Raw genomic sequence first — 12889 nt, forward strand, 5'->3', positions numbered from 1 at the left:
TCCAGTTGTTACAAAGAGAAATCAATTTCTTTACATGCACACTAGTACCCTAAAACTGGCAAATCTGTGTTTACATTCAGCAGGTCAGCATTAAGATGTCTTCCCAATACCTAAATCATTTTAGGAATGCTGACTTTACAATCTAAATAGTTGGTGCTACAAAATGGAGGCACAGTCTGTGTATTAAGACAGACACAGTCTTTCCTTAAAGCACAAATGTGTCAATTTCTTTACAAATAGTCAGGAGAATTAAATTGTTTTCAATACAAGGATGCGTTGCTGCAAACTGAGCTTTTCCTTTATTCCCAAAACAGCAATTATATACCACTTTTCGTCTGTTATACAGTATATTTCTATATATGTAAAAAGCTGATTGAAGTAAACCTGGTAACATTTTCTTTCCACATGACCGATAAGTCAGTGTTGTTTTTTCTTTTAAATCAGATGACAGCAGAAAGGGGTCAGAATGCAGCCTTATGTCTGAAAAATTCTGTTTAAATTCATTTTCAGGTTTTTGGTAATTTTCATATTTGTGTTATTGACTGAAAGTGAAACTGACACTGTGCTTTTACCTTTAATGAACGTATTGTATAATTGATTATGTTTCCTGATCTGCATTATTATTATTATTATTATGATCTCTTCATTTGATCAATTCTATCAGGAAAGAACCAAGAGTGATAACGGAACAACTGCACTGAAATTGCCTAAATGTTTGAGATTCTATTCCACAGCTTCATTGACAACATACTCAACCGAGTTACAGGAACTGACCCCTGTACACTGGTGTGAAAAACAAGATGTATATGTTCATTATCTAATTTTAAAAGGTAATAATCTGTGCATGTTGTGTATACTCTGTGTTAATAAGACATGGCAATTTTTAAGTGTGTACATTTCAAGATATTTGGGCAAAATTAAATGTCAGACATGATAGGTTTTTGTTATATTTGTAATATGAAAAGCATATATAATGTTCCGTTTTTATGTGTTTATCTGTCAGACTACTGATAATTTAACCAAAACAATTATTGAAATGTACAGTTCATACCATTTTAAAGGGCATTTTGAAATGTCTCATTCTCTGAACCAGAAATATTCTCTGTATTACCAATCACTTAGATTAAAGTTATCAGTTTTATCCATATCTTGATCCGAAGTTTTTTCAATTTTCTTTTTTATGGCTGTTTATGTATGATAAAAAAAACATCTCAAACCCATTAAAAAAACATTTGACTCTTATACGTCACAAAAAGATATACTGTACCAGCATTGTCCTGACCCTATAGTTTGGTTTTATATATCCAAATAAGCACATATTTAATAAGAGAAGGCCTCATTAGAATATCCAAACATATAACTGTAATGCCTTGATGTAAAAAATCCACTGGATAGGTTTTATGGTGATACTGTATTAGTTCAAATGTTTACCCTCTTCACCCTTTTTAGAAGAGCTGGAATTAGATTTGTTGCCAATATCTCTATTGTGACAAAATGACAGGTTACCAGAAGTAGGTTAATTTTGAAACGTGTTTACAGGCCGTGGCTCAATTTTAATTAGACATAACAAACAGGAACAATCAAAATACTAAACTTCGGTTTTCAGATTTGTTTTAACTGGTCAAAAAGTGAAAGTACAATAAGTGTTCACACAGTGGGCTTGTTTTATAATAAGCCATCAATCATCAGATCCTAAGCTGCATCCTCAGGGGAAACTGCTCTGTCAGCACAATATGACTCAACCCTGTCTTCATTTTAAGTGGACATCAGATCAGATGTCACTATCAATTCCCTGAAGCCACAACCTCTCATAATACACCTCACAGCCAATTAGGGGAAATAATGGTAGCTAACCTTCAATGGCTATGCACAGTAGCTACACATGCTACCCTGCTAGCCGCTGTCAGTGGGGACAGGGGCTAATGGGCAATCACAGGGGGGCTTATGTTGCAAATCAGCCCCGACCTGCGAGACTCTACTGGGGATTCCTGTCCAGTGCAGTCCCATTTTGGAGCTTATGATCCAGTAATGGGTGCTTTGGTGGAGATCTGAGAGGGGCTCATGGGAATATGATGTCAAAGTGGCCCAGGCTTCCTCAGGCTAAAAGGGGCTTTGATAGGCAAAGTAGGTCGGCAGAGAGAACATGGAGGAACAGGTCCCTGCTGATAGGAGGTGTCACTCCTAACTTGTACATTAGCAGTTGACCCACAACCTGAACAGATGGACTTGGGTCAGCTTTTTCACAGCACATATGTTTTTTTGTAATAAATTACATTTGATATACATTTGTACAAACTCAAAATGTACTTTTTGACCATATCTTGCTTTATATTATCAATTCAATTGTTGTGAGAAGTGAATGAAAAGTGTGCTCAACAAGCTCACCAACATCATCCCAACCATCAGACTTGTGCAAGAGACGCACACAACCTTGCTGAGTGGGTGGGTGTGTGTGTGTGTGTGTGTGTGTGTGTGTGTGTGTGTGTGTGTGTGTGTGTGTGTGTGTGTGTGTGTGTGTGTGTGTGTGTGTGTGTGTGTGTGTGTGTGTGTGTGTGTGTGTGTGTGTGTGTATGTGTGTGTCATATTTTCTCTCTTGTCTGCCAGTTTTTTATTGCTGGAACATGATAGAAAGGTCTGCCTGATTATCAGATCATTTGATTTTGTTACTGATCTGAAAATCTAATATTTTGCATTTAAAAATGTGTTAAATCTTCTACACAAGCAAAACCAATTACAAAAAAGCAATGAAAACTTGCAAAATATTGCTGCCTATTATTTATTCTTATTTATTCTATGTATTTATTAATTCATGGAGAAATCACATCAAGATCTCTTTTGCAGAACAAATGGCAGCCAACAAACTATGATACATGACTCAAAATGTGCTCAAAGGTTAAAGAACATCAGTAAACAAGTACTTCGGGAAAGCCCTCATTGCAACCCAACTTTAACTTTGTTAAAAGTGTCAAAGATGATTAGGAAGTATTCAAAACAAACAATTTCCATAGCTATGAGGGACAAAAAGCTAACTTATCTGATCTGGTGTCATGGTTTTAGGCGTGTGAAATCTCTTCAGTTTATACAACGTTGGAAGCTTAAGCAAGAGTTTTCAAGTAGCACTTTCACTCCCTTGTGAGTAAGAGATACAAGTTAAAAACAAAATGTACAAATGTACAGTTTGTATGATTCCTACATAGATCTTTAGAGAAGTCACATGTGTCCCCCTGTCTCCACTGAGCAGAATATTGACATGATTGAGAAATTGACTGTGATCATCTCTCATTGCTGATTATCAATCGGTATAATCACATCAAGGAAACACTGCCCTGTCACTTGTGTAGCGAGTGTGTGTGTGAGAGGGGTATTTAGGCTGAGTTACGGGGGTTTATGCCGTCTGTTGGTCCTGTCAGCGGACGGGTGGGTGTATGGTGAAGAATGGTGAAGGCAGGTGGTGTGACTAAAGCAAGGACTGGACCGAATTGGGCGGATGCAGGCTTTAGCTGAGGGAGGAGGAGATGGGCCAGAGATGTCACCAGTCGCCGGAGCCGGTCCCAAACGGCACCACACCCACCCAACTGTTCCTCTTTCAGCACCCTTCTGCCCGTTTCTGCCTCTCTCCTTCGCTCCCTCTCTCTCTGTCTCGCTTTATCTCTCTCCTCCTCTTTTCTTTTCTTTTCAGAATGCATTGTTAACAAAACGGTTTACAAACCCTGGCTGGTACATTATCCACGACCGCCTCCTGTGAGATTGATTTAAGCAAATGGATTCAGAAAGGGAGGGAGGGATGGAGAGGAGGAGGAGGAGAGACAGGGGGAGTTGCATGGAAAGGATGGAAAAAAGTGAAAAGAGGTGTGTTGCTGCAGCAGCTTTACAAAACCACCACATGGGCCACGTTGAATATTCCTCTTTTCTCTTGCATTATGAGACGCCATACATTAAACGCTCATTATACAGCCTTTATGTGCTGGAGGACGCCTCATCTCTGTGAGGGCAGAGCGGCCGAGGATGCACTATGATCTCTCTGTGCATATGCATGCATGGAGCATCTTTAGAGACTTTCTGACATGTATGATATCATCATGATGACCGAGAGATTTGACTTTCATAAAGGGAAGGGAGGGTGTGTCTATGCAAGGCTAATTTTCTACGTTGTGATCAGATTGCTTGATATATTTATTAAAGACTTTTAAGGGCAGCGGGCTTTTCTCCAGCAATAGAGAATTTGACGAGTCAGAAACGGCATTTGAGCCTTTCGTAGTAAATTGTTGAGAGGAGTATAATAAAAGCAAAGCAGTAGAAGTTATAATAATAGTTCCTTTTCATTAAGTTTCAACATTTAAAAAAGGAAAAGTGCAGATCTTGTGTGTTGGACTTCTACTGACTTTATTAACACACACTTTCAAAAAGGACACACTTCAGCTGTGGGTGAATTTCTTTCACTTCACTTTAACTTTTCATTTGACATTTTAACTATTTCATTTCACTTTCAACTCAGCATTCACAGTGCTCGTCTTTTTTCCACAATAAGATCTTTTTCTAGGCGTGTGTGTGTGTGTGTGTGTGTGTGTGTGTGTGTGTGTGTGTGTGTGTGTGTGTGTGTGTGTGTGTGTGTGTGTGTGTGTGTGTGTGTGTGTGTGTGTGTGTGTGTGTGTGTGTGTGTCTGAGCACTGGTGAGAGGGGGGGGGGCAAAGGTTGAACTGGGCATCCTATCATGGTAAATCACTGGTTAATGAGGAGTCTATTGTGTTCCCACACATTGTGTCCCCCTCCTCTCCTGCTCCCCCCTTCTCCTCCTCCTCCCAGTGTCCCTTAGACCGCTACCTTTGGGTTGTTAAGCTGACACAGATAATGAACTGGCCGCTTTGAACTGTCCTCACAATATTGACTGGTTGCACACAGCAGATGTCTCCCTGGCAGAAAGCAACTGGTAAAAGCACATTAGGTTAACAAAGAGAGCTTTGCTTTGCAGGGGTGGGGACGGGAGAGGAGGTGGCAGCGGGGTCTGTGTGGGTGTGTTGTGGGGCGGGGGGGTGACGGAGGGACGGAGGGACGGGGGAGCAGAGGGCAAGCTTCAGAGTTGACAGATCTGGGGGATTATATCAAAACAACACATTTGTCGATTATATGAAGGAGAGAAGAGAGGGGACAAAGAGGGGACATGTTTTGAAAGAGAATATCTTCACTGGCTTGCGTCATGTTACCAAAGTGCTTTGCATGATAATCCTTTGAAACTTGGTGTAAACAGTTCATTACCAAGTGTAAACTGCAACACAAAAAATAACTTTTAAAAAGTAAAATAAAATCCGGCAAGTATTGATATTCATTTGCAGCAACAGCAAGGATATTTTTCTTCAAGTACTAACCTAAAGTACATTTTCTCTGAACATTATTGAATGCAGAAAGTGTTGATATATTTTTTTTCCAAAGTGGCCATTGACTTTCATTCATTTTTGTACGGAAATAAATTGGCACTTTTGAGTTGCATCTGTCATTCTGAGGTTTGTGCTATTTTTGTCAAAGTCACAGCATCACTCAATAAAGACTCTTATCTTTCGTTAATATTTTTTTATTCAAATTCAAAATGAATGAATCAATGATATTTTCTCTTGGAATTCGCAATGTTTTAAGAGTTTTCTCATGTATTTTGATGTCTTATGGATACATAAATAAATGGATGTTGGGAAGGTTAAAATGACGGTTAATTATGATGCAAAACATGCAAACCCACTCGTATGCTCCTTCAAAGACAACAATCTGAATCACAGTTTGGCACCAATGAGTTCATTCAATTCGTCCGTTGATAACAAAATGATTAACTTCGTTTTCAGTCTGCCTCTCGTTATTGTTGTTCGGTGAATGCAGCGCGGCCTGTGAGCCGACTGGTTTCTTTCTGGCAGTGGGACGGGTGTCTAATGGGTCAATAATAAGCCGTGACTAACCGTCTCCCTGAGGAGCAGCTTGGCCAGACACACACTCACAGAAAGCAGCAGAAAGGTATGAGCCACCAACACTGATTACCATATAATTGCAGCTATTGTATTTGACATGGAGAATTAGTAGCCCGCTAGGTGGCTAACTGGCCTTTTATTCAGCTTCGGGCTGGAGAAAAAAATCACACCCACACACAGACAAAAACACACAACTCATACTGGATGGAATATGCATATATGTGCACATTACTATTTGTATTGCAACGGTTTAAACCATGCATGGTATCCTCAAATCTCCATTTTTTTCAGGGACAAAGATTTGCTTTTGATGATATCGGGTTTTCGAGCTAATCAGATATGATTTCCGAACCAAATATGTTTTTTCTAAAGTAGAGAATTTTCAGCTGATATGAGTATTTAATTCTCCAACAAAATGCATGCAGTAGTCACATGACAATAGCGATAATGATTTGAATACTTCTAAGTAAATTTTCAGTAACTGTAATTGGATAAATTAAATGAATATTTTCTCAGCTTCTTCAAAGACTGACTCCAGCCTTTGTGACCTCTTACACATCTGTTTCTGTTATATCACCACATGAAATCAAACTAGAAATGCAGAGAAAACCTCCCTCGGCTACGTTTTCACCATGCGAGTTCAAGGATCAGTGTTCATACACACTGGATAATCTGCTGTGGCCTATTCAAATTCCTCCTTTCCACTTTGAAAATTACACACGCCGCCAGTTGTGAAGTTGTGGGCTTTTCCCACAAGAAACCACGTCCTCAGACGGAACAATTTGATTTGGTTCCTGGCATATGAGTCAAGAGGGTTAACAAGACCCACCGCCATGGAGTCCCTTCACCCCACGTGTGGCTAAACGATCACTTCCCTGCGCGCCTCACATCGCAACAAATCTCTTTTCATGATCACTTTTCGCTCTTTCTCTTTCTTGCCTGACTGGGTCTTTTTAAACTGAGAGGGAGAAGAGAGAGAGTCAGGGAGAGCATTTCTTTCCCTCTTAAAGGTTTTGTGTGAAGACGGCTGAGTGAGCGTCCATTATAGAAAAGTCGCAGACCACCACTGGATGACCCTGCTAAGAGCGACAAAACCCAATTGGTCACGGCCGCCAGCAGCTAATGGGCCAGAGAGGAATAGCCCTGGGTGGGTAATGACTGTATTCTCTGCTTCATTTCTACGCACTTTTGGTGCCCTCATACCCACCCCCCCCCCAACCTTACCCCAGTGGCCACCAGCCCCGTAACCTCCCCGTACCCCTGCACCCAACCCTGGGCACCCTACCGGCCTTCTCTTCTGGTGTCATTTACACTAACACACACATCCACGCGATGTTGCTGGTCACAGTGGCTGTCTGTTTGTTACACTTGGCAACAGATGCTGCAGACAGATCCATCAGAGGGAATCAGAGGACCATATGTTTGGATAAGTCATGGTCCTCCTGCCTTTCCCACACAGTTTAGCTGGATGGAGGAGCCTGTATCCAAAGGAAATTTCGACTTTTGCTACACTGAGTCTTTGCTAAGCAACCTACTAAACTGGTTTATTTATCATAAAAGGCCAAATAATTTGTAGGGTTCCACCAGCAATGACGCATCCTTAAAAAAATGACATGAAACAAAGATCCCAGGGCTGGAATTGAACCGCATCATCACAACAAAGCTTCCAATAATCATTTATATGATTCATTGACTATGTGATGTAGTTCAGCAGTCTAGACTTTGAGTCTTTTGAATTCTCATACATTTGATGACATACAGTTGTTTTTGAGGAGAAACACGTCAGTAACAACATATCAGGACACACTGAAAAAAATGATGTCCACAAGTTCTGATTTAAAAGGCAATATGTACCAATTCAAAACTTCCTTATATCCATGCAAAATGTAAACTGGATAAATATATACATTTGATTCAGAGGTTTTGTAAATGTGACCAATCCAGAGATTCCACAAACATATTTGTGGTTAATATTGTTTTAAATAAGAAAGCATATTCTGGAAAATGGAGCAACAGCTCCAATGATGTCCTGGTAAACCAAGTAACAAACACAAATGACTAATTTCTCTCTGAATGCTATTTGTGATGTTTTAATAGTGGGTCACATTGTTCTAAAGTCACAATTTAGCCACCTTTGCATCCATTCCTGTAATTAACATTCATATATGAGACATAGTAACTGCAAACCCCTGCACCCCCCCAAAAGGACTCCGAACTGGAACTTGGCCAAAAGATCCTAATCTGAACGTCCCGTATTGAAAATATTTACTGATCTGTTTATGCCGTGTAAAAATGAGAGCCCTTGCTGGAAGAGATAATCGTCTGTTTAAGAGAGTGAAGTTTACGATAAGACACTTATTGGCAGGACGGCTGCGGAGGTGGTAATGGTGGACTGGTTGGCAGCAGATAGAAGAGGTTGACGGAGAAGAGAGATGGGGGTGGTGGTGGGCAGGTCACACTGGGTCTATTCAGGCCCTAAGACAACACCACACAGAATGATAGACTCCTCAGGATTGTTTGTCTCTCACGGGCCATTCTCTCCCCTGTCTCCCTCAATGGCACCCTTAGCCGCACATGAGAGGCTCTCACAGGTACCAGTGTGTGTGTGTGTGTGTGTGTGTGTGTGTGTGTGTGTGTGTGTGTGTGTGTGTGTGTGTGTGTGTGTGTGTGTGTGTGTGTGTGTGTGTGTGTGTGTGTGTGTGTGTGTGTGTGTGTGTGTGTGTGTGTGTTTGAAGGGTGGAGCAGGGTGGTGGAGGTGGGGTTGTATTTTAGAGATAAAGCCTCCTAGTCCTATGGTTGATTGCCCCGCTATAGAGACTCAGTCAGTGGCTCTGAAAGGCTCCCTCAGACACCAGTGAATAAACTCTTACTCTTACGCTTCCATACATCACCCTACGCCTCCCCTCCACCCTACTCCTCTGGCAGATCCACCCCCTCCACTCTCTCACTTTGAATTTCTGGGGATTTGAGCACAACCCCTCAAACCCTCCTCCCTCCCAAAAAGTCTCCACACTTCTTCTTCTAAAAAAAAAGTCTTCGCCTTTCTCTCAACCTTTTCATGCTTACAAACGTTCATGAATCCCAAAATGGACAGTCAACATTTCCATATCGACCAGCGTCAATCCCAATGTCGCTATTTGGATATTCATTACAAATTTAAACAACATCAGGATTAATTTATCTCCGAATGCTTTTCAGTACTTTGGAGGATCTTTAGACAACAGTATCAGTCCTCTTAGCTTCCTCTTGATATTGCCCTCGTATTTTTTACTGACTGCTAACACACATTGTGCATCCCTAAAACTTCCTCAGTCAGCTGATCAGGTTCGGCAGTGGCAGGAAACAGAAGTGCTGCCCTCTGTCAGTCGTCTTCCTTCTGTCAACCACATGAATGACATGAATGCTGAGATGGCGACGTTATCCCGGTAAGCTAACCATTAGCCTGCATATCTAAAGGCCCTAGTTAGCACTGTCAAGGCTCCTGTCAGCAGTTTCCTGACTGCAGGAAGAATCCTTCTGACAGAACAGGATGAGCTGACTAATGAATCCTGATTGATCAGACACTGGAAGTTACTAAATACACATACTAAGTTACCAAATACTTGGGACCACAGTTGAGATGCACTTGTGCTTAACTTTGCATTTTGGGAGAACTCCACTTCCCTTTATCTCAGCGGATAGTATAGAACTTAAACGGGATGATATATTTGTTAGCAATTAGCATTTTTAGACTTTCCACTCAGCATGATACAACTTGTATTACTGTTGTCAGGAATAAATCACGGCAGATTTTCTGGATACCCTACCATTCACAACATTGTTTATTTGTGCCTTCAAAAGCACATTGGTAAAAATAAACCAGTAATAAGTTTCTCCTTCACACATGAAGCATACAACATTAAAGAGATTGCCCAGATGTTTATGCACATAATATATTGGTTCAAGCCAGGGGAAATGAGGTTTGATATAATAAAGGTTTGGTTAGGTATCTATACAAATGCGTCTTTCATAGCAAGAGATCACAGTTTGGGTTAAAATGACTTTAAAGACTTATTTACTTGACAACCAAAAAAGGAAAGTTCAACGCTGATATGAGACAGAAAATGAACAGCGATCTTGTGTGTTTTGTTCCAACCCAACCTGGTGACTATATAAACATCACACTACGTCCTGTTTGTTTCTGATGACTTTGAAAGTTTAACATAATTGGATGGTCTTTTTTAACAGACTGATTTTGATGAAAAAAACAAAACAAATTTATTCAACAAAAACACACCCAACATTGGAATCTCGAGATGACAGGAGAATGGAAACATTTCTCGAACGATGGATCTTTATCTGATGCCTGAATGCCTTTAACTTCATCTATTTAGCAGTTTCGAAATGTACTTTGTTATAGAGCACTGATACATTTAATGAAGGATTTTTGCAACGTGGTATTGTACAATTCTCTTTTTCACCTTTCAGGGATCATGGATAAAATATATTTAGAGAAATATAGTGATCTGCAGGGTAAACAGAGGAAAGAGCATAACGGATCATTTGAATGCAGCTCAGCTCCCATGTGGTCTGTCCCATCAGTGTTCTACTGTGCAGTGAAGATGAACAGAGAGTCAATGCGCTCTCAAAGACCTGGGCGGTGAGACTTTCCACACAGCAGTTTGATTGACACTGTCTGTCACAGGCAATGAACTCTACTCTGGCATCCTTTTTTTTTTACTCCTCTTTCACTCAAGGGTTATGTTTAAGGGACATTTTTACAGTTATTCATTAATTATAATTTGTTTAACAGTTAATTAGCCTTCCTCTTTTCCAGCAGTGACACTATACAAACTTGCATTTCCATTCTTAAACCCCTGACTTCCCAGTCACTGTCATACATTTACATTTTCTAACCTCTATATGTAAAGCCAAGTGGCAAGAGGAGCTGAATGTTGCCTCCTTATGTTGCAGCCTGGTTTAAGCCATTCAAATTCAGCCTCAGTGTGGAGGTGCAGGGCTTTGCATATTCCTCAGTCCTCTGGGACCTTAGCACAGGCAGGCCTACCTTTGTCTGCACCTCAGCCTGTGGACCTCTGGGAGTTCTTTGCTCTGATCAGGCCTCCATTTAAACAAGTGAAACAAAAACAGCATTTAGACCAACCAGGTTCCCCTCCATCAGAGATTTGTTTCCAAGCTGTTGCCCTTCTGCTCATGGTCTGATTGTAAATGCTAATTCCTCAAATCTTTACATTATTTCCTCTTAATCTGCACAAAAAAAAAAAAATCCTCCAGTTTACCTGCTTTTGTAAACTTTGAATCTAAATTCTGCATGGTATAGTAGTTTATTTTAAAAGGCAAAGACTTTGTTCTGTTCTATTCATTGAGGAAAAGTAGGACTTAGATTATCTTTTTTCTCCATCTGTTATTTTCTTTTTTAATGACACATTCAGGGACTTCAAAATCTTCTTCAACAATAGATCTAATATAGGCTCCCCTCCAGCCCTCTCCCTCACCTCTGTTTCAATCGTCTCATGCACTTGTGAGGAACTATGGCTTTAAATTAGTCTGCTTAGAAACAGAGAAGTGCCTTAATTAAAACTTCACCCTCTCTCCAAATCCCCCTCTCCACTTTATCCTTCTCTTCTCATCCTCTTCCCTCCGCCGCGTCTCATCCAGCAGACAGAAGGGAGACATCGTTGACTTGCACTCCAAGGCCTTCACTTGTTCGCCGACCACAATAGAAACTCCCTGTTAGATACAATGACCCTGCAAATTAAAGGAATGACTGTCCAAATTAAATCAAGCAGGGCAGCCTCATGCAGGCAGTCTGAGCTTATTCTGCGCTCTGCCCAGCCCCCCTCATCCAAACCCTTCAGTCTTTCTCATAAGCGAGAGGTGAGCAGAGAGATTGAATGGAGGTTTTCTTCGCCGTCCTCCTTGAGATGCTACTTCTTGCTAATTAACTGGTGCTCTTTGTCATCTCCTCTGTGAGTATGAAGGACCTAGGGGGAAATTGAATAGAGCTTTCTCAACTGGCAACCCTTGCCCAACTGTCTCTTGCTCTCATGCACTCGTCATTCTACTCTCTTTGTCAGATGTTGCAATAGCGGATTAATTGATGGTGCTTTTATTAATTAGTTTTTTGGGTGCCATTGAAGCCATTATCGTCGCCAACTTTTGAATTTTTCAAGGGAAAATGGTTGATTGTGATAACATTTTTGTGCTTGCTGGTCATTAAAAAATTGAATATGAATTTTCATATGAAAGAGGAGTACAAACATTGACATCAAAGTGTTTGTGTGTGTGTGTGTCTGAGAGTGTGCATGTGTGTGTCGTCTCTTTGCATGTGAATGTAGCCATGATCCCTGGACTCAGGAGACAGCCTATCACGGCCTGTCATCTCTAATCCTCAAAATATTGTCCCAGTTCAATGAATGGTGTAAAATTGGAACATATGTGTCATTATTCTATAAATGTTTCATTATCCCGGGATCGCCTATTTGTCATCTTATCCTAACCTTCTTTCATACACCATTCCTATGAAGCTGCAAACATCCCAGATAACAGTTTTTGCTTTATTTAAATGTGAGAAATTTCCATGCCTCAGATAGCGTGAAAGGTTGCAGATTAACTTTGAGGAGAAGCATGAGTAAAGCTATGTGTCTGCCAGTAACAACAAATGGTGGCTATAATTTCCCATGCGTTTGTAGGATTCTTGGAGATTGTCGGAGAGATCTAGCCAGGCTGCGCTGGTTGGACACACGTCGTAAAGCTAATAGGGTTGGACTCCCAGACTGTGACAGTGAGATTTGCTTCTCCCTTGATCAATTTGTCTCCGCTTGTCCCACTGTATCTGCCTCAGAGAAAAGGGTGTAAAGATCTATCAAACCTTAGACACAAAGGGGAAAACTATGTGAGCAATTTAAGGAGAACCATGGCCATGGATAATAGCTGGAATC

Source organism: Eleginops maclovinus, chromosome 4 (assembly GCF_036324505.1).
Source record: "Eleginops maclovinus isolate JMC-PN-2008 ecotype Puerto Natales chromosome 4, JC_Emac_rtc_rv5, whole genome shotgun sequence".
NCBI classification, from domain to species: domain Eukaryota; kingdom Metazoa; phylum Chordata; class Actinopteri; order Perciformes; family Eleginopidae; genus Eleginops; species Eleginops maclovinus.